A 27,896-nucleotide genomic window follows, 5' to 3' on the forward strand; every position below is an offset into this window, starting at 1 on the left:
ATCGTAAATCCTGCCCCCATAGAAGTGGGGAGCTACCCCACCTGAAAGATACTGTCCCATAACTTCTTAACCACTGCTCTCGGTTGACATTTGTGTAACAGAATGCATCTAAAAATGTCTAGATCTGAAAATTGAAATATAAGAGAAATACCATCTTCTTTATCTAACACTAAGCATTAACACCAGCTGGACTTCTGAAGGCATGTTATTAACACTCCTGACCCAGCAGCTCATTTAAATTGGCCTCTGTTAGCACTATTAGCAAAAATCATGAAATGGTTTTCTACATGCTTGAACTTCATATCTTATTCTTCTACCTTTAAATTATTTGTATCAAAATGATGATTCATAAAACTTGGTTCTGAAAAAAAATTTATTTAAATTAAGGACATCTATGATTAGGGGAAGGGGGGTTGTATCTGCTTTCTTCTAGGCTTTAGAAGTCTTAGAGGGTTTAAAGGTGAAATATAATTTTTTAAAAAAGATTTATTTATTTGAAAGGCAGAGTTGAGAGAGAGAGAGAGAGAATCTTCAATTCTATGGTTCACTCCCCAAATGGCCACAACAGCCAGAACTGGGCCGATCTGAATCCAGGAGCCAGGAACTTCCTCCAGATCTGTCACATGGGTGCAAGGGCCCTTGGGTCACCTTCTGTTGCTTTCCCAGTTGCGTTAGCAGGGGGCTGAATCAGAAGTGGAGCAGCTGGGACTACAATTGGGACCCAAATGGGATGTTGGCGCATGCAGCGGCTTTACCTGCTATGCCACAGTGCTGGCCCAAGAAATATTATTTTCTCTATTAAATTCTTTGAAGGGCTCTGGTAGACTTACATTAAAAAAGTAAACATTTGTTTGTGTGTGTTTTTTTTAATCAAATAGATATTTGAAAACTAAAAACCACCACCCTTGGAAAATGAAAAGAAGCCAAGTTGGATCCATGCCTTCCTGATAGGAGGTTAGCAGGATCATCTTCATTTACCATGTGGAATACAGTGCACCGATATGTTTCCATTCACGTAAATATTACATCAGTTAATTGATTTAGAAAAATGTCATTCCAGATTTTTGTAATGGGGGGCAGGGAGAAGAGGGGAATTATAGTTAAAGATTAAAGACTACCCCAAGAAAGAAAACAAAAAGTTGTTACTTAAAATAGATCCAGAATGACACCATGCCAGAGTTACATCAGCATAGCATTGCAGCATGCTGCCTGTGAGCCAGTCACAATGGACAGTGAAGAATTCGAGTTAAACTTCTTGCAGTTTGAGCCATGTCACACATGTGGTTATCTCAGCCTTCACTAGCTGTTTGGATCTGACAATACAATTATACAAACACTGGAGCAAGCCTAAACTGAAGCAGAAACAGAGAAGTTAGGAAAAACATACTGATGGTATACTGGTCATTTAAAAACAGATTCAATAAATGAATAGGTATAAATTATTTCTAATGTGTACATGTGGCGGGGGGGGCTGAAGCATCTAACAATGACACTGTATTTCCACTGGCACATCCATCAAAAGTTGATTCCTCAAGCACTTTTTGGTATCCATAAATTGTCATGGTTGATGCTTATTTCTTTGCCCTACAATCTGTCTTTTATTAAACAGTTTTGGTTTGGGGAATTCTTTGCTGCTGGCGGGAAGACCTCATGCATGCCCTAGGGTGTTGTAACAGCACATTAATGCAATATTTCATTAATCAATGGCACCACAGACATATACTATTTTAAAAAGAAAACAACTGCAAAACTCACATCTGTGTTGTATGGGCAAGTAAGATTCTGACTTGGCGAAATGTCACATTCCAAATTCCGCTATCCTGAAACAAATCCAATTTGTGCACTTTATGTCAACAACAGAAAACACTGATTGAGCAAAGGTAATGTATTTATGCATCCGTCATTTATCACCGGAATACATAATGTTAAAAGAATGAGACACAAAGCCAAAGAGAAACATTCATTTAAAATTAATTAGCAAGCTTCCAAAGATACTTATCAAAAGGCTTTGTACAGGCAAAGCTGCATACATCAACCCAATCGATATGACAGGAGCCAAGCCACAACCACTGCAGCTTTGACTTCCTGCCAGGCTGTCACCCTCATGTGGTTCTGTCTTTTATCCAGACGGGGATTGCAAGAGATTATCTGGATAATTTGTAGAAAGCAGATTTCACATTTTACTACTCAAGCCCCAGCTTATGGCTGCTCTGCTCTATCCTTTAAGCACAGGCTGGGACTTGGGCCACAGAGGGGCTGCTTTTCCAGTGAGGTCAGTTTACCTGCCCCACTGCCCTATACTACACCAGAGGTTGTGTGCAACAGAATAAACGAATACTCTGAAAATCTGAGACAAAAATACAGTGCCTTCAAACAGCAGTCTATGGGACACATGCCTGGTAAAACTAATGATGTTCCATTTTCAGTGTAAGAAAACAACCCAAAGATAAAAATACATGGACAGCAGGTGGGGAGCATAGTTTTTTATTTTATGAAACTCACTCATCTTCTACCAGAAAGCCCTGTATTATTTGAACTCCATGGTAATAACTCCTTCTTTCTTTTCTTTTAAGATTTATTTTATTTATTTGAAAGAGTTACAGAGAAAGGTAGAGAAAGAGAGAGAGGTCTTCCATCCACTGGTTCACTCCCCAGATGGCTGCAACAGCTGGAGCTGTGCCGATCCGAAGCCAGGAGCCAGGAGCTTTCTCTGGGTCTCCTATGCAGGCACAGGAGCCCAAGGACTTAGGCCATCCTCCACTGATATCCCAGGCCACAGAAGAGAGCTGGATTGGAAGAAGAGCAGCTGGGACCAGAACTGGTGCCCATATGGGATGCCGGCACTTCAGGCCAGGGCTTTAACCTGCTGCGCCACAGCACCAGCCCTGAAATAACTCCTTCTATTTGCCATTTCTTCTTCTCAAAATTTCTCTCTCTACCTTCTGGAACCCTTTGTGTTGTTGTTGTTACTGTTCTTATCTCCATGGCACATCTGTTCCTATATCATTCTAAGGATAATCCCTCTACTTTTGCAATGAATTTGGGCTCCACACATTGTTGAGGACCTTCTTTTTATCAAGTGTCTCTACAAGAGATTTAAGAGGGCTGTGGAGTCTTTGCTACTTCTCCCACTGAGAGGCAGCATCTGGTTCCTTTCCTCTTGGATCTGAGCTGGCTCTGGGGACCCAAGTGACCAATAGGCTGTAATGAAAGTGATGCTCTGGAATTCCAGGCTGGTAGTTATCAGAAGCCTTTTCATTTTGCCCAGACTTCCTGGAACCCTGCACTGGGAGCTGTAAGCCACTAGTAAGAAGTCAGGCCACCCTAAGAGATTGGTGAAGCCACATGCAGGTTCTCTTGTCAGCAGTTCTAGCTCAACACAGCCTTCCAGCCATCCCCACTAATGCACACAACCATGTACCCAAAGGCTACTGAGCCTCAATAACACATGAAACAGAAGAATCAACCTGCTGAGCATTGCCTCAATCCTAGTCCTATGCAATCCCGAGATATCATCAAATGGTTGTTATTTAAAGCCACTAATTTTAGGGGTACTATACCCCCTACCCTTTACCCAGTGTTTTGCTTTCTATGATTTATGTCACCTGTGGACAACTGTGGTCTGAAAATGTTAAATAAAAAATTTCAGAAATAAATAATTCTTAAGTTTTAACTTGTGTGCTACTCTGCATACATCATTTACCTCACTTCATTCCATCATGACAGCACTGAACCATCTCACATCATCAAAATAAGAGTGCACAGTACAGTAACATATTTTGAGAGAGAGACCATATTCACATCTTTGTTACAATATATTGTTACAATTGTTATATTTTATTATTGTTGCTAGCCTCAAACTGGATCTAATTTATAAATTCAAATATATCATCGGTATGGATGCCCTGGAAAAAAAACATAGCATACATATATAGGTTCAGTACTATCTGCTATTTCAGATATCCATGGGTGGGTACTTGAACATATCCCCCACAAGTAAAGGGGGGATCACTGTAGTTTGTTATACAACCATAAATATAATGGAACAGGACTCCCTCTTACTTTTATGTTGTCCTCTTTTTTAAAAAAAAATTGTCTTCTATCTATAAATCAGCTCAGCTTTTCTCCGTGTTAAAAATCTTCCATCGAGCTTACATGTTATACAATAAATCTCTGCTCCCCTCAATGGTAACCATCTTCAAAAGACCAGTCCATACCCACTGCTTCCACTTTCTCACTTCCTACTCTTTAAACACATAACAATCTGGCTTCCACAACCTCCATTCTAAAATGGCAGAATGTCAAAGTTAAAAAGGACCTTAAACGCCATATTCTCCAGCCATCTGTCCTCCTTGAATTCCACCCCTACCCTTCTACCCCTAAAAGGTCCTTTTTAGTAGTGGTCTCAACAATTCTGGGACACCTCAAGGGACATGACACGGGTACCACTCAGGGATACTCACTCTGTCTTTCAATATCTTCACTTGCCAGATGTCCTCCCTGATTCTGCACAGAATTCTGTGCCTTTCAAGCTTCCATCCATTGGTTCTGGGTCTCTTGCTGCTAATTACTTAGGTAAAGTCTAATCTCTCCAAGTTGGAAACACTTGCAACAGCCCAGGTAGGGCAGGGATTAGGGGTTGGTGCTGGATGGTAAAGATGGAGAGAAGACAATATGGTTCACAGTTCTTACAGTCTAAGACATTTTAATATTGCTGCATCTTAAAAAAATCAGTGTGGGAAGTCCCAGAGTGGATCTCACAATCACTTTTTCTTTCTATGATGTAATTTAACTTAGATCTTGAGCCACCATTCCATTTGGTCATGGGAACCATGGAGACATACAGAATGTATAGAATGTACAGATAGCACAGCCTGGTGGTTTGGACTATGGATGGTGAAGTCAGACTCCCAGGGCTGGAATCCTAGCTGCGTTACTCTCTAGCTACATGACCTTCAATAACTTTGCTACTAAAAACTACGGCCACTTCTAGGAAACTCATTCATGTTCAGTTATTTTACAAGCACAGGACTTCTTTTTTTCCTGGGATCATATCTAAATTCTAGGAAAGCTTGTACATATGCTGGCATCAGAAGATGGACATCTGGCCCCTTATCCTCTCATTCCTGCTCTTCTCTGTTGGGAATTTTCACACTACCATCCCCGCTTTTGCTGCTGACGCTGATTCTGCTGATGTAGAATTCACCTCAAATGCCAGTGTTCCAGCATCAGAATACCAACACCCTCTAACCCCCTCCCAGGGGAGCCTTTGGGGACCCAGCTACTCTTAAGATGCTGCCTTCATGGGACTCCAAATCCCATTAAGCTGGGTGGTAATAATGCCATCTTAAGTGTTAAAGTGATCATAGTAAGTGTTAAATTCATCATATAGATAGGATTAAGTGTTAAAGGGATCATATATATAAGATCAAGTGTCTGGCAATAACAATACATAGAATTTAAAAGGAGAGAATGTTCCAACATGGGAAGCAGACCACACAGCAGACTCATAGAATGACAATCGCTCTAAATAGTACTATGACCTCAGAATCAGCCCTTAAGGCATTCTGGTCTAGATGAAAAGCCCATGAGAGCATTTCAGGCATAGAAAGCCAAGACACTGTGGCAAAAAATAAAAAACAAAATAAAATAAAAATAAAAAATCCTACATGAAGGATCTCTGTGAGTGAGACCCCAGTGGAAAGAAGTGGCCATCAAAGAAGAAGGTATTTTAATTGTTAAATTAACAACAGGAGACGCTGGTGCTATGGTGTAACAGTTTAATGCCCTGGCCTGAAGTGCTGTCATCCCATATAGGCATCGGCACAAGACCTGGATGTTCCACTTCCAATCCAGCTCTCTGCTATGGCCTGGGAAAACAGTAAAGGATGACCCAAGTGCTTGAGCTCCTGCACCCGTGGGAGATCCGGAAGAAGCTCCTGGCTCCTGGCTTCGGATCGGCTGAGCTCCAGCCATGGTGGCCAATTGGGGAGTGAACCAGCAGATGGAAGACCTCTATCTCTCTCTGTGTAACTCTGACTTTCAAATAAATACATAAATCTTTTAAATTAACAATAGGAGTCACTGTGCACTTACTCCCCATGCAGTTAATTTTCATAGTTGTAAAACTTATTCTCAGTTTTTATATTTTATGTGTGTGTGTGCAAATTTGTTGAAATCTTTGCTTAGTATAGAGTTCGTCTTCTGTGTATAAAGTTAACTGAAAATGACTCTTAATGGAGAATGGGACTGGGAATGGGAGAGGGGGGAGGAGGTGGGGTGGGAGTGGTGGTAGGAGGGTGGGAATGGTGGGAAGAATCACTATATTCCTAAAGTTGTACTTAATAAATTTGTACTCATTAAATAAAAAGTTTCTTTGGGAAAAAAAAAAAAAAAAAAAACAAAAAAAAAAAAAACAAGAATCTGCCTGGATACCTCCCCTGCCTTTGTTGCTTTTCCAACCTACCAGAGAGCCCAGCCACTTGCTTCTCTGGGGAGGAGTATCCCAGAAACCGAATAGGTTCCCTGCCATCTGGGGTTTCCATTATTTGCCATCTCCAGGGGCACCAGGGCCTGGAGCAGCTTCCCAGGATCTGGCAGCCTCTAACCTGCAGACCCCCTCCTGCCCGCAGCTTTGTGACAAGTACCTTCTCAGATGCCATCTTCATCCTCCCAGCCTTCTCTTCGGTGGGAGAATCCTCAGGCTTTGGTTCTTGATATGCAAAGCAAACCTTCAACAATTTTTTGTTTATGTTTGCTTAAAAAATAAACCTGTCTTACATTAAAACAAAACAAACAAAACAAAAACCAGCCCCGTCTCCCAATTATCCTTTATAAATTGCATGACCCAATTTTAGAAGTCAATAGCCAAGAATTTGCCTGCTTTCTGCTATTAGCCTGTCCCTGAAGTCAAAAGCCTCAGGGACATGAGGTAAGAAGGAATTACCAAGAAGAAAAAGAGCATTGGTTATAATTTTAAAAGACAGCCCAACTATAACTACACTTGATTTGCTAGTACTTACTTTATTCTTGAAAACTGTTATTAAATTAAATTGGTGGTATATCTTACATCAATGACACAATAGCAATGAGTGGAAAAAGAAGTTCAGAGGTACTTTCTGAGCAACATGGTGTAACATAGTGGTTAAGACGAGAGCCAAACTGCTTGGATTTAAAACCTCCTTTGCATTAGCAGGGATCTGTGAGCAACTAAGTTCCCATACCTCAATTTCCTGATTTGTTAAATAGTAACAATAATAATAACTAGCTCCCAGATTGTTAGAAGAGTTCAGATTCGTTGAGAATTTAGCATAGTTCTGGTGCAAAGTAAGTGCTGAAGCTGCACTGGTTGTTGTAATGATGCGCTGGATGTGAGTGAATGTATAGGAAAGAGGTAAGGATACCTCTATTAATCAGATTTACAACTAACTTGCTGATTTCTGCCATGGAACTAGAACCAGATTCTCTTTCTTCCAAACCACCATGACTTTCTAGTGAACACAGACTCATAAGGCATGGATAAAATGCCAGTCTAGCCTAATTCCATCCTCACAAAGCCTAGTGGAAAAAAAAAAAAAAAAAAAAAAAGGAAAGAATCCCCAGCTCCTCATCCTGTGCAGGAGGAGTAAAGGGTGGGAGAGATGTCCATTCCTGTGGACTTTTATCTGGTTAAGAGCAGTATCTACATCTTTTGGGTGACTTGCTGGGTCCCCTCTATTTATGGTGCCTTTTGGGACTGTCACCAAATGTGGTAAGGCTCAAAGAGGTTGGCTGCCAAGCATAAGTAGCCCACAAAATCCTTTAATATATATAGCTTAGAGTCAACCACAAATTTGAATTTAACACTAGCACTGGTGCCTAAGTCATACTGCCAGATTGCAAAGAAATCACATCAGAAAGCTTAAGTTTTAAGGCTCCATACTTCAGCTGCTTTATGAAACAGTCCAGGGGCTGAAGAACATTTCATGAAAAGCAGTATTGTCCTATGGACCTTTTGCAAACCAAATGATTCACTTTACAGCAAGGTTGATAGTAGTGATACAAACTGAGAAGGAAAACAAGTTAAGGAGGGAAATGGGGATCCAAATTTCAGTTTGGGATGTGTCACATGTGAAATGTCAGTGCGAGATCCACATAAGATACAGAGTGGGTCCAAGCCTCAAATATAAACGTGGGAGTTCTGTGGTCTAGGGTTAGGTAAAACCATGGAGTAGGAAGAAACCCCTCCAGGAGAGATTTTAGGAAAATAGGAGGATCCAGTGTTGGTCTAGGAAATAGGTAATATTTATAATATGTACATGTTCAGTAGGAGGTTCTTGCAAGGCAAATGAAGAAGCTCTGGCTTTCAGGGACCAAAAACACAGAGTTCCAAGGAAGAGAGAGTTGCCAGCTGGGTCAAAAACCGCTTGGAGAGTCAAGAGAAGTGGGAATTTTAAAAAGTATCCATGGACTTGGTCGACATAGTGGTCACTGGCAACTCTACAGAGTGTCAGTGGTGTGACGTTGCAAAATTCAGTATCAAAGTGAGTTAAACAGTGAGTGAGGTGTCAGGCAACAGAGACATTTTGGGTTAACAACACTCCAAAGAAGTTTAGGATGAAGGAGAAAGCAGAGAGGGAGCAGGGACCAGTGGGCTCTGTAGGGATAAGTCAGTGCTGAGAAGTGAGTAGAGGGGAGGGGAAGGAAAATACTTTGGGGTTTTCTAAAACATTATTTTGGGGCTGGCGCTGCAGTGTAGCGAGCAAAGCTGCTGCCTGCGGTGCTGCCATCCCATATGGGTGCCAGTTTGTCCCGACTGCTCCACTTCAGATCCAGCTCTTTGCTATGGCCTGAGAAAGCAGTAGAAGATGGTCCAGGTCCTTGGGCCCCTGCAGCCACAAGGGAGACCCGAAAGAAGCTCCTGGCTCTGGGCTTCGGATTGGCTCAGCGGATGGTGAACCAGCGGATGGAAGACCTCTCTCTCTCTCTGCCTCTCCTTCTCTCTCTGTGTAACTCTGACTTTCAAATAAATAAACAAATATTTTTTTAAAATATCAAATCGTATCACCTTTTTTTTTAAAAAAAAGAAGACAGCCCAAGTCCTTGGGCCCCTGCACCCTCGTGGGAGACTCTGATGAAGCTCTTTGCTCCTGATGGGCCCAGCTCTGGCCATTGTGACCATTTGGGGAATAAGCCAGCACATGGACAATCTCTCTCTCTCTCGCTTTTTTTTCTCTCTCTCTCTCTCTGCCTCTGCCTCTCTGTTACTTTGCCTTTAAAATATATGAATAAACCTTTCAAAAAATAAATAAAACATTTATTTTATTTATTTTCATCTACTTGAAAGGCACAGTGACAGACAGAGAGAGAACTCTTCCATCTACTATTTCACTCCCCGAATGCCCGTGACAGCCAGGGCTGGGCCAGGGTGAAGCCAGTAGGTCAGAACTCCATCTGGGTGTCCTATCAAGCAATCAAGCCATCGTCCGCTGCCTCTCAGGACACTTTAGCAGGAAGCCAGACTGGAAGCGTAGAGAATAGTCAGGACTCAAACTGGCAGCCTGATATGGTCTGTGAGCACCCCAAGCAGTGGCTTAACCCACAGCACCTACAAATTTGTCGCACCAATGACTCACTGTCTTTAATGTCAACTGAAATAATCCTGTTGTTTTCACAATGATGTCTTCATAATATCCATTCCTTATTCTAATACAACTGTTGTGAAAAAGAATCTCTTCCAAAGTATTGAGTTGTGAATTCACCACCAGCTCCAGCTTAAACTCCCAATAGAAGCAGCTGACTACCCACACACCAATCTCTCTGTGTTCCAACCACATTTTGAGATGGACATTTCATTTTGAGTCTCACCAGTGTCTCAAAACTATAGGTCCCTATAAAAAGTACCAATTTTTCCAGTCATGTCCTCTTTCTTCCCCCATTTCCTTTAATGTGACATTTAGAAATTTATAGTCAAATCCACATCCCCCTTTCTTGTCACCAGGAAACCATGTCAGGTTCTCTGGCTTGGTACCTTCTTCTTGGTGGTCCCTTCACCAGACCACTCTCCTCACCACTCCATCTGGAATCCACCAGAGCCTTTCAATTTGATGTGATTTCCCAGTATTTCCTCACTCATTTTTGTATCTGTTGCATCACAAAATGAGATGTGGTAGCTGTTCATTAAAATTTTGTCGAATTGACTCAAAAGAAAATTGCTAATGAATTTTTTAGGTAAAAATGAGTATTCTAGGTATATGCATGCAGAATAAACAATACAGCTGAAACTTAAGAAAATATTTAAGTGAAGTATGGAAATAAGTTCAAATGAGCATCAAGGCTTAGCCAAAATCTATTTTTGTTTCTTAGGACAAGCATTTAACTTTTTATTATGGAGTATTTCAAATATACTTAAAAACAGAAGGACCAGCTTGACCATGAAGCTATCATCCAGCTTCAGCAATGAGCAACATTTTCCTGCTATAATTTCATCTACTTCTCATCCCCCTCTCTGGAGTATTTTAAAACAAACTCCAGAATCCTATTATTTCACTTATATATACCTCAGCAAATATCTCTACTGCATGAAGTTTTGCTTTATAATTTAATCACATGTCAAGCCTAATGAAATTAATTCTAATTATCTAATATGATTCAATATCTAGTCTTTGTTAAAATGGCTTCATTATGTTGCAATTGTTTAATTGATTTAATAGTTGCAGTCTATTTTCAAGCAACTTAGTGAAACGTACTAACTCTTGATTCTTTTAGTACATGCACTGGAAAAGATTAAGGAGAAACAAGAATGTCAATTTCTAATTTCTTTGGTTCATTTTCTTGCTTTTCCTGCTCCAGCTGTTTTGGATTTCTCTCATTTGCATGTTTATCAAAGAGTAGAAAGAGAAAGGTGTGGCAAAGCCTGCTATTTGTCTCACATTATCTCTCATCCCCTTTTTCTATAAAAACAGACACATTGGACTTGAAGAAGTCATTTGTAAGACTCTTGTGCAGTTAAGATGGACTTGCAACAATGCAACATTTGAGCAAAAGCCACATGCACAATTCTGGGGTCATGTCTTAAACTGGAAAGAAGCTTGTCCTCTCCTCTCTTTTACCTCTTCCTAATGGTTTAGATACAGATGTGATGTGGTTAGCCATTTACTGCCATGCCTAGAAGATGTAGATGCAACCAGATAAAGAGCTTGGCACCCAGATGAACTCATGCCAAAGAGTTGGCCTGCCAATCTACAGACCATCGATTTTTAAACTACTGTTATTTTGTATCTGTTACAACAGCTCTTATGGTATATTATTAAGATAGAAACCAAAATTCAACAACATTGGGATTGTAATTTTCTAACAAATGAATGAGAGTTTCTGTTCCAATTACAGATAATCAAATGGTGCTTGCATTATTTCCAACTATTATTAGCTGTAATGCTATCTTAGACTCTGGTGATTCAAGGATGTACTTGAGTGTATCCCCTGAAAAGCTGCAAAGTAGAAAGTATGGAGAAGTTTGGTTCTATGAAAACTTTTGTCTGAGTCTTCCTTTGCTACTTCCTAGCTATGAAGAAGTTATTTAAACTATAATGACACTTTAGAAATGTGTAAAATGGGGGCCAGTGCCATGGCGCAGCAGATTAAAGTCCTGGCCTGCAGCATCAGCATCCCAGATAGGTGCTGGATTGAGTCCTGAATGCTCCACTTTCTATCCAGCTACCTGCTAAAGAGCCTGGGAAGGCAGCAAAGGATGGCCAAAGTGCTTGGGCTCCTGTACCCACGTGGGAGACTTGGAAGAAGCTCCTGGCTCCTGGCTTCAGATTGGCCCAGCTCTGGCTGTTGTGGCCAATTGGGGAGCGAACCAACAGAGGGAAGACCTCTCTTTCTCTGTCTCTACCTCCCTCTGTAACACTCTTTCAAATAAATAAAATAAATCCTAAAAAAATCTATAAAATGGGGATGATAAATTAATTACAGAGAATAAAGCTATGGATAACAGAGAAGTGAACACAGTACTTGGTATAGTAGTCCCACACTTATCCAGTTTCAGCTACCCATAGTCAAGTGTGTCCTGAAAATATTAAATGGAAAATTCCAGAAATAAACAACTCATACATTTTAATTGCATGCTCCTTCGCCATCCCTCCCAGGATACAAATCATCCATTTGTCCAGCAAGCACATCCACCCTGTACACACTACCTACTCATTAGTCACTTAGTAGCCCTTTTGGTTATCAGATCCATTGTCTTTGTATATATTGCAGGGCTTGTATCAAGTAACCTTTGCTTAATCATAGTCCCCAAGCACAGGCGCAGTCATGTAGGCAACTGGGGTATGCCAAAGAGAAGCTGCAAAGTGCTTCCTTCACATGAAAAGGCAAACAGACAACAAGATATTTTGAGAGAGATCACATTCTTGTAGTTTTTTCTATTTTTAATAACTGTTCTATTATTGTTAGTCTCTTATCGCACCCAACTTATAAATTAAACTTGGTAATACACACATATGTAAGGGGAAAGACTCTGTGGTACTATCTGTAGCTCCGTGTCTTGGAAGGTGACCCTCATGCATAAGGGAAGACTCCTATATATAGTGGTATTCAGGAAAGGCTGATTTTCTTTCTTTCACCCTTCTGCACGTAAGTCACAGAATCCAAAACTTCCCAAATACTTACGATTGCTGGGACGCTTCCAAAACAGCACAGCTGTCACTAGAAACTGATTAGGTGACCCTCAGGTTTACAATGCCAGTTTCTTCATAAAGGCTGTGAAAGAAGCTATGGGAGATGCTTGTGGATGAAGGGCATGGACCTTTCCCCAAGGATCCTATGGCCCATTTAGAAGAAATCTCGATATGCAGTATATTCATTAGGGTAACACTAGCTGACACAGCATACAATCCTTACAACTCAGAGTGTATGCAACCTTAAATAACAAGAAACATTCCTGACCTAGAGTGAGACTCTCTGTTCCACACAGTTACCCAAGGATCCAGGCTGGCAGCTGCCAACAAGTCTTGTTAACAAGCAATAGAAAGATTAGTGTGAAGCATTTATGGGCAAACCTGCAAGTGACTACAAAATTTCCTCTCACATTCCACGGATCCATGATTCCCATGGCCAGAGCCACTTGAAGGGATGCTGGGAAATGTACTCTGGCTGAGTGCCAGGAAGAAGGGACATGAATACAATAGTCACTTCTTATCTACAGTTTCCCTACAATCTGAAAACATTACATAGAAAATTCTAGAAATAAAGAAATCCTAAGTTTTAAATTATGTGCTGAAAAACATGATGAAATATTGCATCATCAGCTCCTTCTTGGCTGGGATGTGAATCATCCCTTTGTTCAGGGTATCTACACAGTATACATTACCCTCTTGTTAGTCACTTAGTAGTCATTTTTGTTATCAGATAGATTGTCACAGTACCAAGGTTCCTTCATTCAAGTGATATTACTTTACTTAATAATGGTCCGAAACACAGCAGCACTGATAGGGATAAGCTAAAAAGAAGCTCTAAAGTGCTTCCTTTAAGTGATAAGGTGAAAGTACAATATTTTAAAAAAGAAAGAGAACACATCCATATAAAATTACAGTATGCTATTGTAATCATTCTATTTTATTGTTACTATTGCTCATCTCTTACTGTGCCTAATATATAAATTAAACTTTATCATAGGCATGTATGCACAGGAAAAAACAGTTTATATTGGCTCAGTACTATCTGTAGTTTCAGCATTCACTGAGGGTCTTGGAATGTAACCCTAAAAGGTAATGAGGGACAAGTATAAAGATAATTTTTTAAAAAATTAATAAAAAAGTGACTTAAGCAAGTAATATGTACTTTAAAAAGTTTTAGTGTCAGAAAACTAAAATAATTTCAGTTAGAAAAATATTCCAGCCTTGGATTATTTTCCTATAGGAAAAAAAAATAAGTACTTTTGTTTAGGGAAACATTTGATCTTCTCAAAGTCATCAGCTTCAAGTTGTCTTTTCCTAAACAACGATGTCCTAGTTACAGGATCAACAGCACACAGGTGGCCTGAAAACCACACACACATTCAGCACAGCCATTGTCCAAGCCTTGAGACACACAGTGAAACTTGCTAAGAGACCTCAGACTATTATGTTTCATTATAATGATATTTCCAGAAATAAAGGGAATTACACATTAATAAAGCAATGAAACTATGCAGGTAACCATGACGACTGCTGCAAATTCAATAACATTTTATGCTCCTGAAGAGTTTCTTCTTTCTTTTTTTATTGCCGGTAAGATCAGAGAAATTACGAGCAAGAAATGAGAAGCATTTATGTCTCATCTGTCTGCTCATGCTTCCGAAGACATCATGGGCATGCCTGGAGCATTACAACAGCAATGTCACAGCAACCCCTGACAATGTCTCTCCTGGTTCTTCCACACCCATTCATCTTGAGAAACAGTAAAAGCCTGCAGCCCTGAGTCCACTGCTTCTATCTGCTCTTTAAAAACATTTACTTACTTACTTATTTATTTGAAAGGCAGAGTGACAGAGATGGAGAGAGAGAGAGAGAGAAAGAAACAGAGAGACAAAGTTCTTCCACCTGCTGGTTCATTCCCCAAATGATCGCAACAGCCAGGACAGGGCCAGTTGAAGCCAGGAGCCAGGAACTCTACCCTCACCTCATACATGGGTGGTGGGGCCCAAGCACTTGGGCTATTTGCCACTGTTTTCCCAGGCAAATTAGTAGGGAGTGGGATCAGAAGCAGAGTAGCCAAGATTTGAGCCAGAGCTCTGATACGGGATGCCAGTGTCAAAAGCTGCTGCTGGGGCAGGCGCTGTGGCGTAGTGGGTAAAGCTGCTGCCTGCATTGCTGGCATCCCATATGGGCGCCAGTTCATCTCAGCTGCTCCACTTCTGATCCAGCTCTCTGCTATGGCCTGGGAATGCAGCGGAAGATGGCCCAAGTTCTTGTGCCCCTGCACTCATATGGCAGACCCAGAAGAATCTCTTGGCTCCCACATCAGATCGGCTGAACTCTGGCTGCTGCAGCCAATTGGGGAGTGAACCAGCGGATGGACAACCTCGCTCTCTCTCTCTCTCTCTGCCTCTGTGCAGAGAGATTAACTCTAAAATAAATAAATCTTTTATTAAAAAAAAAAAAAGCTGGTGCACCACAACAGCAGCCCAGAGCCCAGTACTTTTCCATGACATCTGATCAGAGGACTACTTCTCCAACTGTGTTTAGTTTCATTTGTTTTCTAAAATACACGTCTTTTTTTGAATCATCACAGGACAAACAGCTTATCTTTAATGGCATGTCCAGAAGAACTTCTGCAGGCTCTTAGCTGCTTAAATCAGTTTTACAGAAATTTAAAAGAAAAACATATGTAATCTAAGTCATGAAGCTGGCTTTCCAATGTATCCACGAACACTGGATTTTTCTCTTGTTGCTTTTGATATGCTGACAAACAAGAGGGCACGAGTGGGGAGGATTCTTGTAAAACTTTTCCCCACTGCCTGAAAATGTGAAAAACAAGTCATTGCCTTGTGCCATTTTCCTGAAAATTCTATGATTTCTCCTTTTTCTTTATAGATTAATATATTCAGGTCTACACAGAGAAAAGAAGTCATCCTGGATGACAGCAAATTAAACAGCAAAAGAGCAGCAAAGGTCAGCATCATGTGGCTGGGAAAAGTTCAGACCCTGCTAAATGAGGGCACAGGCCAGAGAAGGCACCCCTTAAACTGCGAGCAAGCCGAGGGTCACCAGGAGGTGACGCTGGAGTCCTGTTAACCTGTCCTTGTTTCTAGCACAAGTGAAAGATAACACAGCCAATCTTCCTCCACCTAAAAAACCGCCGCACTGATGAGATTTCTAATTGCTGCTTGCTTTCCAGACAGGTTCCCCTTTTGTTCTGGCTCCTCTCCATGGAATCATTTTGCCTTCCTCTCAAGACACCTGTGCCTGTCCCTGTCCTTGTCTGGTCCAACCTCTGCATGGCCCAGGACGCTGTGAGCTTGTCTTCTGGAAGAGCCTTCCTTTTGGCTTCCTTGGCTGCCTTCTCCCTTGGATGCTCGCCATTCCCTGGCAGGGCTATATCAGCTTCCCTTCAAGGGTCTTCCGCCGCACTGCCTTAGTGTGGGCCTTGACACAGGCTCAGTTCTCACCCTTCTTCTATTCCTTCCTACACCCAGGCTATTCTTCCTATATTCTTCCCCCTCTATCCTGAAAAAGAAGTTTTGTAAAATGCTCATCTGGCCCCTTTACCGCTCCTGCTTAGAACCCTTCAACTTGGAGTCAGCGCTGTGGCGCACTGGGTTAAAGTCCTGCCTATAGTGCCGGCATCCCATACAGGTGCCCATTTGAGTCCCAGCTGCTCCTCTTCCAATCCAGCTCTCTGGGATGGCCTGGGAAAGCAAAAGAAGATGGTCCAAGTCCTTGGGTTCCTGTACTGGTATGGGAGACCCAGGAGAAGCTCCTGGCTCCTGGCTTCAGATTAGATCAGCTCTGGCCATTGTGGTCATTTAGGGAGTGAACCAGTAGAATGGAAGACCTCTGTCTCTCTCTCTCTCTCTCTCTCTCTTGCTCTCACTCTTGCTCTACCTCTCACTGTAACTCTTTCAAATAAATAAAATAATTCTTTTTATTAAAAAAAAAAAAAACCCTTCAACTACTTCCCCTATGCCGGTAGGATGAAACTGGGTCTCCTTGGTCAGGCCTGGCCCTGGGTGGCCACCCAGTGCCACAGCACTCTAGGCATTTCTGCTGCAGGTGAGTCACATGTCACGCAGTTTGTGAAATGATCAGATCCTGCTCTTCCTGCCTCTGCACGTGCTACTCCTAAGCCAGGGTGACCTTTTCTTTCCCATCTCTCTAATCAAATCATCCGACTCATGCTGAACTTTGCCATGCCTCTTGCTTCCTAAAAGATCAAACCTAATTTTTGGTAATGTAGGGCTCCCCCAGACCTGGGCTCCTGCTTATTCCTCTAACCACGCCTCCAGGGAAGTCCCCTCCTTCTCCTTCACTTGCAGATATATTCAATTATTTTGAATTCCTTAAACTCAAATAGAATAGAAACAGTTCCACAAATCATGGTACTGACCGCACTTCCAATTTCAGCTCCTTTAAACTGTGGGCCTCGCGGTTAGTGATTAAGATGCCTGTGACCCACATGGAGTTCCTGGGCCTGAGTCTCCGTCCTTTTCCCAGTTTCAGTTTCCTGCCAACACAGATCCTGGGAGGCAGCAGTGACGGCTTAAGTAGTTGGGTTCCCGCCACCCACCTGGGAGATCTGGTTTGTGTTCCCAGCTCCTGCCATCAGCCCAACCAGATCCAGCCATTATGGGCTTTTGGGAAATGAACCCATGAATGAGAACTCTGTGTGTGTGTCCTGGTGGTGGTGGTTGTGGTGGTAGGGTGTTTCTCTGCCTCTTGAATAAAAATTGAAATTAAAACAGACAAACCAACCAAGCAGTCATGGGAGTTTTTCAGTTCTCCACCCTTCCTTGGAAGGAGTTTTAATCCCTGCCTCCGGCCCCACCTTGATTAGCCACTCTTTCTCAAGAGGAGCAAAATCAGTACCCAGAGAAGCCCTAGGTGAAAGATTGTTAAAGAGATCTCCGGTGAGCAAGTCTCCATAAATGGGGTCATCTCCTTCTACACCTGCTCCTTATTCTCCGGATGAAGGCCTTTCCCAGAGTTCCCCCAATGGAACTGCTCACAACAGTGCTTCTCCTTCTTCCTCATATGGCAGGACTAAAAGGACCCCATTGCGCTGTCATTCTGCTCTAGAGTGTCATAGATGCCCTGAGAGGTTTGGGTGCTGCTCCTGGGGTTTGTGAGAACAAGGGACCATGCTGGGTCTACCTGCTGAGAGGTGGAGGGATCAAGCACAAGTTCTCCAGGGATGCTGGGGTTACAGCAGGCTGCTCTCTGCCAAACAAAAGCCAGTTCCAAAGGATAATGAAGACCTGTAGGTTTCCATCCACATTTAACTATACAACTTGAAATTACCCAAATAAATACGAACATTAAGGAAATTTATGTCAGCTTTCTTTCCCAAAGTTATGATCACCCAATAAGAGAACAGCCATTGGTACATGCCTTTTCCCTTCACGGTCAACAGAACAGGGGATAGGTGGAATGATGAGTCTCCTCATGAATCATTTGCTGTTCCCGGGCCTCTCCTGCATTTTACCAAGCACACCTGAAGCAATTTACTTCTCTCATGCATACTGAAGTAAGTATATATCCTTTTTCTTTTCCTACTTTGGTCTTCCATCTCTTGCTGAATCATCAACAAAAAGTCTTGTTTCCTGATTTTTCCTCCTGAAGGATTTACATTCCCTAACCCTCAGTTTCTTCTCCTGTGAAGTGGGGATAATAGGAAGCTTGTATGGATTCATAGACATCAAGTATAAAATGCCTACTGTGGCAATAGGAGGTATGATGCATGTTTGCTATGATCACTGTCATTTATATTCTATTCACGAGTGATAAGTAGAATGTCAGGAACTGATCTCTATTAAGGAAAGTAGTCTTATGATGAAGTTAATGTATAAAGCCAGAGGCATCAATGTCTTGGATCTGCTTGGACCAGAACCGTTCTTCAGAACTGCTATGATCACCCAATAATCATTATCAGGTGCCCACTCCTAAGTGCAAGGCCCTGTTCTAGGTCACACGGAAAATACAAAAAAGGGAGCCTCAAAGAATTTGTATTCTAGAAGTCCTACCTATTTCTTTTCTTCTGTGTAACATACAAAGGTGCTTTTAAAAGCTCATGGAAAATGAGAATTAAAAGATAAGTTTATTCAGGTACAGAAAATTTGAAATCCTTGCAGTTTTTTTTAAACACATATTTTTTATGAACTTGTTGAATACCCTATATATGTCCTAATTATTTCTCAAAAGGAAAAAGCAGATCGCAACAAAAGGCTCAGAGTAGCAAAAATCAAGACATAATAAAGAATCTGACATAAAAATATTCAAATATTGGCTGGCGCCGCAGCTCACTTGGCTAATCTTCTACCTGTGGCGCTGGCACCCTGGGTTCTAGTCCCGGTTGGGGCATCAGATTTTGTCCCGGTTGCTCCTCTTCCATTCCAGCTCTCTGCTGTGGCCCAGGAAGGCAGAGAAGGATGGCCGAAGTGCTTGGGCCCTGCAACCGCATGGGAGACCAGGAAGAAGCACCTGGCTCCTGGCTTCGGATCGGTGCAGTGCTCTGGCCGCAGCACACCAGCCGTAGTGGCCATTTAGGGGGTGAACCAATGGAAAGGAAGACCTTTCTTTCTGTCTGTCTCTCTCTCACTGTCTAACTCTGCCTGTCCAAAAAAAAAAATACTCATATATGGAGAGAAAGAAGCAAAGCAAACATAGCAGAAGGCACAGGTAAGTCAGTGATAGTTGTGACAGTGCTACATGCATCAGAGAAACAGAAGGAGCACACCAGCAGGAGGAGAGAAAACATGGCTTCATTATTAAATTCTAGAGACTGCATAGAAACTCACATGACATTTTTAGTAAAATAACAGAAAATGCCTCCAGAGTCGTTTTCCCAAATAGGCACCTCATGTGGGCAGAAAGTGCCTGGCGATGGAGAAGACTCAGTCTGACCCCAGGCTTTCTGTTGTACCATCTCTGGCACAAGTCTAAATCCTTTGGGCCTCACTTCTTTGTGTGAAGTGGCAGTAATAATGCCTCCCTCTCAGGGTCACTATGAGTATTAGCAGAGACAGCACGTGTAAGTGGCCGGCATGCAGCAAGTATTTACCAAAGACTCAGTATCCCCTCTCCAGAGGCACCTACATGTGTCATCATTATTCCTTATAAATCTGTGTGGACTTTAATGTTCATGCAATACCATTTCATTAAAATCAATGGATCATTCATCATCTTACTGTGTCATTAATTGACAATCTCCCACACTAGAATTTGAAGGTGCTTCAAAAAAGTTCATGGAAAATGAAATTAAAAAGATAATTTTGTTTGGTGAAATAATTTTTGAAATTCATACATATTTTTCACAATATTTGTTAATAATGAACTTTCTGAAGACCTCTCATGCAAAGATTTCAAATTTTTTTGCACCAAAATAAATGCCTATTAATTCCATAATTCATGTAGGCCCCATAAGGAGAGAGGTTCTTTCCTTTTTGCCAGCTAAGCCTAAAGAAACACCTAGAATATAGAATGTGCTCCATCAGAATTTACTATTGGAAAGAAGGAAGGTATTGTCAGTGAAGACTTCCTAATAGTGTGAGTGTGCTGCTTTTTAGTGACCAGCTTGAAGCACATGCATGGCTGTAGAAATCCGAAGAGACAGTCATTCCTCATTTGACAGACACCCTAAATATCAGCCAGAGGTATTCTGAGCACCTGCAGATCCTCCCATTAAATCTATTTTCTGTCCAACACCAGCATTAGAAGTTTTGAGCAATTCAGCAATTGATTCAACAATTTATTCCTTGACGTTCTTTACATAAAATTTTTCAACTATATAGTCTACTATTTATCACTCTAAATGTGTAATAATTCAGCTTCAAAACAGAACGAGGAGAGCTAGTCTCAAAAATTAATGACCACTTCTATACAAGATTTTTCTGGGAAAGCATATTTCTAATTCCAAATAATTGGCTCATGAGGAGACTTTTGGAACCCAAACTTATTTGTACTACAGAGTTGTCTGAAATATTCCAGTAAGATACCACGAAAATTTTGTCCTTACAATGTCATCAAAGTTTTTTTTTTCTTTTAATGTCACCTAGGGGCAAGCATTTGATGCAACAGTTAACACATCACTTAGGACATCTGCCTCCCATATCAGAGTGCCTGTGTCTGTAGTCTTAGTTAGTCATAGTTCTGCTTCCAATTCCAGTTTCCTGCTAATGTACACACTGGAAGGCAGCAAATGATGGCTCAAATACTTGGGTCCCTGCCACTCAAATGGGAGACCCAGATTGGGTTCTGTGCTCTTGGCTTTGATCTAGGTCAGCCATAGCTATTAACAGCATTAAGGGAGTGAACCACCAGATAGGAGAGCTCTCCCCCCCCCGCCATCTTTCAAATGACATACATTTTAAAATAGATTTTTTTAAAGATTTTACTCATTTATTTGAGAGGTAGAGTTACAGACAGTGAGAGGAAGAGATAGACAGAGAGGTCTTCCTTCCGTTGGTTCACTCCCCATATGGCTGCAATGGCCAGAGCTGTGCTGATCCGAAGCCAGGAGCCTGGAGCTTCTTTTCGGTCTCCCACGTGGGTGGAGAGGCCCAAGCACTCCTATTTTATACTTCATTACCAGGCCACAGCAGAGAGCTGGATCAGAAGAAGGGCAGCCGGGACTAGAACCAGTGCCCATATGGGATGCTGGCATCGCAGGTGGAGGATTAACTTCCTGTGCCACGGCGTCGGCCCCTAAAATGGTTTTAAGTAATATGAAATATCATGTATTATGCCCACCCATCCTTCCCTCCTTCCTGCCTTCCTCTGTCCTTCTGTCCTCCCCTCCTTGTCTCTCATCCCTCCTTCCTTCCTCTTTCCTTCCCACGTTTCCCAAACATCTTTTCTGAAAACCGGTATGTCCAACCTGCATCTGCTGAAGAAGCGCCACAAAAAGTGTTAAGGTCACGCGGCACCTCATCATAATTCTGCTTATAGGATTTATGGAAAAGTAATGAGATTCAAGAGAATAAAATAAAACTTTACAAATCCCACTGAAAAGTAAAAATCCTTTCTGTAGGAAGTAGAGTTACATAAAAGATTTATATTTTGTTTCATATAACTCAGAGGAGACCCATATCCCCTGTTAACTGCAGGTCATAATTAGTTACAGACCATTGAGCTCCATAAACATTTTCAAGGATTACTGATAACTGACACATGTATTATGCTTTTAATATTCTAATAAATGGTAGTATTAATTCATTTTTCCTAGAATCTTGGGCTGGTGCCAATGTTTTATTCCAGTAGAAACCAATGCAGAAATACCACCTCATAACCAACCCACACAAGTTAAATTTGCCTGGTTACACACATTTACGTGGGTTTGTCTCTTTGCCATAGCCTCCATTCAACTCAGCTCCAGACATTGCCAGGCTGAGTTACTCCTCTGTATTCTTCCACCAACAACTTTCCTTGAATGCCAAGGATGCCTGAGAGACCAGTGAATTCAATGGGCCTCAAGCCTGGCTCAGAACCATGAAAGGGAGCATTTAAAAAACACAGATGGTGTGTGGGCCCCCTCCCAGACGGAGTCAATCAGAACAGCTAAGCATGTGGCCTGGGACAGCCAGGGCTGACCAATGTTAACGCAACGTTAATGGCAAGAAGATGGAGGGACATCATCCAGGCCTCTGCAAATGGGACTGGCTTTTAAAGAGATTTTCAGTGGGGACCATACTTCCTACTCTGTATGCTCATATAAACATGTATGAAAATAGTACAGAATCTGTTGGAGCAAGTGCATGCAATGGTAAGACCTGAAAGCAAAGGACACAAAGTCCCACCATGCTAAGGAAACAGGTTCAGAAGGTCCTTACCCACAGTTTCAGAAGGAAGGTCCCTGCTTGTTCAACTAGAAGAGCTGAGCCAGGATGCAGAATGAAGTTTTTCACTAGAAAATTATTGTTACTCATATACCTACTCATAAAGAACCCCATATGGTTCTAAAAAAGTATAAGATAGTGAGATTCTGAATATAGCTTGAAAGTAAAGGCATTATCTGGTTATATGGAAGCTCTCTAATTCCCTCACATCTCACATGCTTACTGAAAAGCTGAAGAAAATCTCATAAAGAGGAGAAAGGCAGAGCGAGGGCTGAGATCAGTGGCACCAAGAGCATAAGCAGTCTCAGGCATTAAAAGCTCACTCAGGGTAGGTGCTGTGGCATGGTGGGTAAAGCCGCTGCCTGCAGTGCTGGCATCCCATTTGGTGCAGATTCATGTCCTGGTTGCTCCACTTCCGATCTAGCTCTATTCTATGGCCTGAGAAAGTAGCAGAAGATGGCCCAAGTTTTTGGTCCCCTGCAGCCATATGGGGGACTCAGAAAAAGCTCCTGGCTCCTGGTTCCTGATCAGTGCAACTCCAGCCACTGTGGCTATCTGGGGAGTGAACCAGCAGATGGAAGACCTCTCTCTCTCTGTCTCTACCTCTCTGACTCTCCTCTCTCTGTGTAACTCTGACTTTCAAATAAATAAATAAATCTTAAAACAAAGAAAGCTCACTGGCCTGCGCCTTCTCTTTTCATTCTGTTTTGTGGTCCCTGACAGCTGTGATCTATGATATTAGAAACTAGAAGTCACAGTGTTCCTTATGGTTGGCTTTCTCTGCTGAACTTCTCATTTCTTTTTCTCATCCTGTTTGTGCTCCCCAAGATCCCTATGTTAAAAACCGAATTCCCAACATGATAGAATTAGGGAGGGGCCCTGTGGAGGTGACTGGGTCATGAGGGTAGAGCTCTTCTGAATGGGATTAGTGCCTTGATAACAGAGAGGCCCCAGAGAGACGCCCTGACCCTCAAGCCTCACAAGGACATCGTGAAAAGTCAGCCCTTGCCAGAATGTGACAGTGTTGGCACCCGGATCTTGCAACTTCCCAGCCTCCAGAACTATGAGGGTTAACTGTGTGTTATCTGTAGGCTACTCAGTTTGTGATATTTTGTTACAGCAGGCAGAATGGCCTGAGACATACCCTTTCCTTAGTTAAGAACCTGAGTAGCATTTTAGGAAATAAACTCAAAATCAGCCACATTAATACAAGAGGGTTCTCAAGTAGGAACAAAAGATATTAAGAGAAACTGTGTTCTTCAAATTAAAACATTTAAGAGTTTTTTTAAAATGTATGGTATTGCAATTTAAAGCCAATTGCCTTTAAGCCAGATTAATAAGGAAAATAAGATGATAATGGAATTTGTGTTTCTTATGCTACAAATTTTCAAGAAAACTTATCAAATACAGACAATTAGGGTGGAAAAAAGTTTCCAAGTAAGTAGTTTATATGACCCTTAGTAAAATCTACTGAAAAATCACCACACTTGATATTGTATAAATTACTGCATGCAAAAACTGTTTCTGTAAACATATTACTGTTAACCTAACTTACAACATAAAATTTCAACAGTTGTACAAATGGCTATGATCTATAATTCTGACTTTTAGCTTAGCTGCATGGCTGACTTATTTAACTCTAAAACATGATGAGTCTGGAAGGCTTGATTGTATAAGGGAAAAATGCCTTCATTTAATGATTCCAGTTCAAACTTTCAGAAATATCAAATTGCTTATTGAAAAATCCCTGAAGAAGTAAAAAGGAATGTTCTGGGAAGTTGCTGTTGACAGTGTATCCCTGATCACATAGATGTATGCTTTTCAGAATTACTTGGTGAAAATGATCAGAATTTTAAAAATCAGAATGGCTGGAGGCCTTTTGGTCTCCTTAGAGAGTTCTAGAGAGGTTAAAAGGTCTTTTTTTTTTTTTTTTTTTTTTTTTTTTTTTAGAAAATGCAGAATCTGATTCTTTAGAAAAATTTGAAAGTTGGCTTAAGACAATATAGGCCTTCTATCCCAATGCTCTTTTGCTATTCGACTTTGTCTGCCCCAAACTTGGACTGTCTCTACCTCACCTTGGCTGCACAGGAAGCGAAGCAAAAGGGGACCACCCAATGTCATCCTGAGCCGACTTTCAAGGGGGAAAGCACAGCTTCATTTTATCCAGATCCTGAGATGTCAGTCAACTTCACCAGAGAGGTGCAGTTAGGTGATGTCAGTCAGGAAGATGGAAAACTGCACAGGAACAACGGGTGTCAACACCAACTAATCTAACTAATGACAACAATTTCCTCTCTGGGTATGCATGCTGCAATAAAGAAATGCTTCCTTCCTGGACTCTAAATCTGGTGGGTAGAAATTGGACCAATGTGCAATTTACAAGCAAAGAGAGACCCTTCCTCCTACCCCTGTACTCTACACACCGACCACACTATTGCATCTTCAACTCCATTTGCCACTCACCCTTCATTTTAAACTCCCATCTCCCCATTTTAAAAAATGTACCCTTTGAGTATCCCTTTCCTTCATCAAATGTTTGGAAAAAATCACCTAAGAGAACAATAGCAAACACTGATTTTCTCTATTACCTAATTTTTCCAACCTGTTACTACGTGCAACTAATAAAATCAAATGCATGCTTTACTCCTCAGGTACATTAAAAAAAACTCACAGTAATCCTACACCAAATTAAAGGGATGGATTTAGACAATGCTGCCAATGCCCTTCTGTAAATCACCTATGAAATGGCACTTCTTGCAGCCCCATATTTCATTAACTTGGAAAACTTTGCTTCAAGGTCATTTCCAAATACTCTTCGTGTGCACAGCAGCGTGCAAGAACAGCACCAGCATGGCACCAGGTCAATCCTGTCGTCATCACAGGAGCGAGCTAGCTGCAAGAGTGGCCGCCTTGCTCCAAATCAGAAGGATGTGTGCAGAGCATGCCAAGAAAACGGTAAGATCCAAAATGTTCCAGAAAAGAAGGTCACAACATCTCTTAATTACCTACTATCCTTATAGAGGTTGATTTTCACATTTTTGTGCAAACACTACGTATTTGCCCAGTGTGCAAAACAGGTTAAAAAGTGTGGTGAGTGAGTCTGTGCATATGTCTTCAATTGAATATGGTGCTGAGTGCCAGACGTCAGCCAGGCCGATCATACTGTAGGTCTGTGTAAAAGCCTAACATGGAGGAATCTAGTTGCTATAGCTGCAAATTAAACAAATAAATGAGACACCATGGAATGCAGCAAAATATCTGTGGTCTGATTAGTTCACATTTGCCTTATGCCTGAATATTAGCAGTCAGATTCGGGGCCCTTTCGATAGGTGCAACTGAAGGGAAATATTTAAGAAACAGAGAAGCTTTGAATTCCTTTTTCAAGGATAAATGTCTTACATTTTATATAGGCTTTTCAGGAATCTCATTAACTTTTAATGTTAGGAGTATCTGCAAATTTAGAATTGCTAAAAATACAAGATTCCTATCAGGCTATTTTTCCTGGAAGCTTTAGAAGGAGTTTGCCATCAATGTGTTATGTTATTTGATGATAATAAGTTAAAATCATTAGCTATAGGAAGATTCGTTTTATAGTATATTCTTATACAGGATTGATGTTTTTTAGTCTTATGCTACATGCTTCCATGGTCAATCTCAAAAATTCCTACAACAAGCTGTAAGTTTCCCACTCGTGGAGAATGATAAGAACTCTTTTCTGACTAACCTCTTAAATCATTTACACTAAGCTGTTTTTGTAGAACAATAAGACCACAGAAAGCTCGAGAGGTCATTTGGTTCAGTCCCCCTTCCTAGGTAACTCAAATGCCTATATCTATTTAGTGTAACCTACAGAAAATAGAGTGCTCTTTTTGGATTAATCTGGCAGGAAGAAGAAAAAAATGGAGCAAAAAAGACGTCGTATGTGTAGTGACGGCAGCAGCACAGGAATGCAAAGGAAGGTTTACTCATACTAGTCTTGCTATGCTAACATGTCTAAACAGTAGCAACAAGAGGAGCCGTGCCTGGATATATAGGGTAATTAGCCCTATCACCAAGTCAAACGAATTCCTGTATTTGATAAGGATGAAAAGTATTATGGGGAAGCACTCCCACCACTCTCACCCATAGGGCTAATTCTTGCACCAAAGCTAAAGCTGATCTTAATTACATCATTACATGCAAGCTCATTCTCTGGATATGAACACAGACCTGGTAAAGCCAACAAGAAAAAAAAAATCCTTGCATAGGGTGGGAGGGAGGTTATGGGGTGAAAAACCACTATAATCTAAAAGTTGTACTTTGGAAATTTATATTTATTAAATGAAAGTTTAAGAAAAGAAAAAAAAAGGAAGATAACTTACTCCCCTTTTTTATCACAATGATAATGTGTTTATCAGTGTCCTGACGAAATGTTTGAGGAAATATAATAATGTATGCTTAATGGATTTTCTATAATTAGTCATGAAGGCTCCATGGAGAGGTACAGAGGTTCAGAGAGGTCAGCTAGTGAGTGGTCTACTTCCGGCTTGGCCCCTCATGAGATGTGTGAGCTTGGACAAGTTATTTTGCTGGACACTGGCAGCCAGCAGATACAGTTAGTTTGAAAAGGGAAGACTGATCCTGATTATAAATGAACAAACTTGGCAAGGACACTACAGGGTCCTGAAGACGATAACGAAAGGACTAGAGCATGAAACACAGAAAATTAAACAGTGATCATGAAGAACCAGCGTAGGGTCACTTAGAGAAAATTACCTATTTCCTTTCTAAACAGTGTGGCCAAATTGGGAGATTAAGGAAATAGAACAGAATTATGCAAGCAGTGATTTATTCATTCCTTCTTTCCAAAATAACACCCCATTTCTAAGGCCTACTATGAGCCAAGCACTCAGGCGCTGAGCCAGAAGACAGGACAAGGCAGAGGAATCTAGGACCATGGCCCTTAAGGAACATGCAGGTCAGGGAAGTGCAGCAACAACCTGCAAGCAAAGCACAGTGGACCCTGGAGCATGTGCACACCCTGGGGGAAGGGGTTCAAGTGAGGGACAGTCGGGGGCAAGTGATAGATACAAGAGCAGGTGATGCATGCATGAGCAGACTCACAGGATAAGTAAGGTTTTTGATAGGAAAACGAGGGCTTGGCTATCCTCAGCTCTGAAGAGCAGAGAGAAGGTGCACAGCAGGTGTGGCTGGCTGGAGTTCTATGTTAGCAACAGATTAGAAGGGGGCAATACTGAAAAATGAGATAAGCTGCACCTTGAAAACAGGCCTCAATGAGCTCAGGGAAGTTAGCCAAAACCTCAGTTTCCCTAAAGGCTCAGGCATGTTTGGGACAAGCTCAGCAGCTTATTTATTTCTGGGAGGAAGCTCCAGGCTCCTGGCT

At 41.5% G+C, this 27,896-nt stretch overlaps 1 protein-coding gene and 1 long non-coding RNA gene across 6 annotated transcripts in view; both read right to left on the minus strand.

Moving 5' to 3' along the window:
• The window catches only part of AIG1 (androgen induced 1), a 358,237-nt gene that overhangs the window by 186,367 nt on the left and 143,974 nt on the right, over positions 1-27,896 (minus strand). The gene's annotated exons all lie outside the window — the stretch shown is intronic.
• On the minus strand, positions 1,212-17,197 carry LOC103349898 (uncharacterized). The gene is made up of 3 exons (XR_016234494.1): positions 17,071-17,197; positions 1,756-1,820; positions 1,212-1,352 (listed from the first exon to the last, which is right to left on the minus strand). It is a non-coding gene; the product is annotated as an uncharacterized LOC103349898 (long non-coding RNA).

Source organism: Oryctolagus cuniculus, chromosome 5 (genome assembly GCF_051225735.1).
Source record: "Oryctolagus cuniculus isolate XC-2025 breed Fujian yellow rabbit chromosome 5, ASM5122573v1, whole genome shotgun sequence".
Taxonomy (NCBI): Eukaryota; Metazoa; Chordata; class Mammalia; order Lagomorpha; family Leporidae; genus Oryctolagus; species Oryctolagus cuniculus.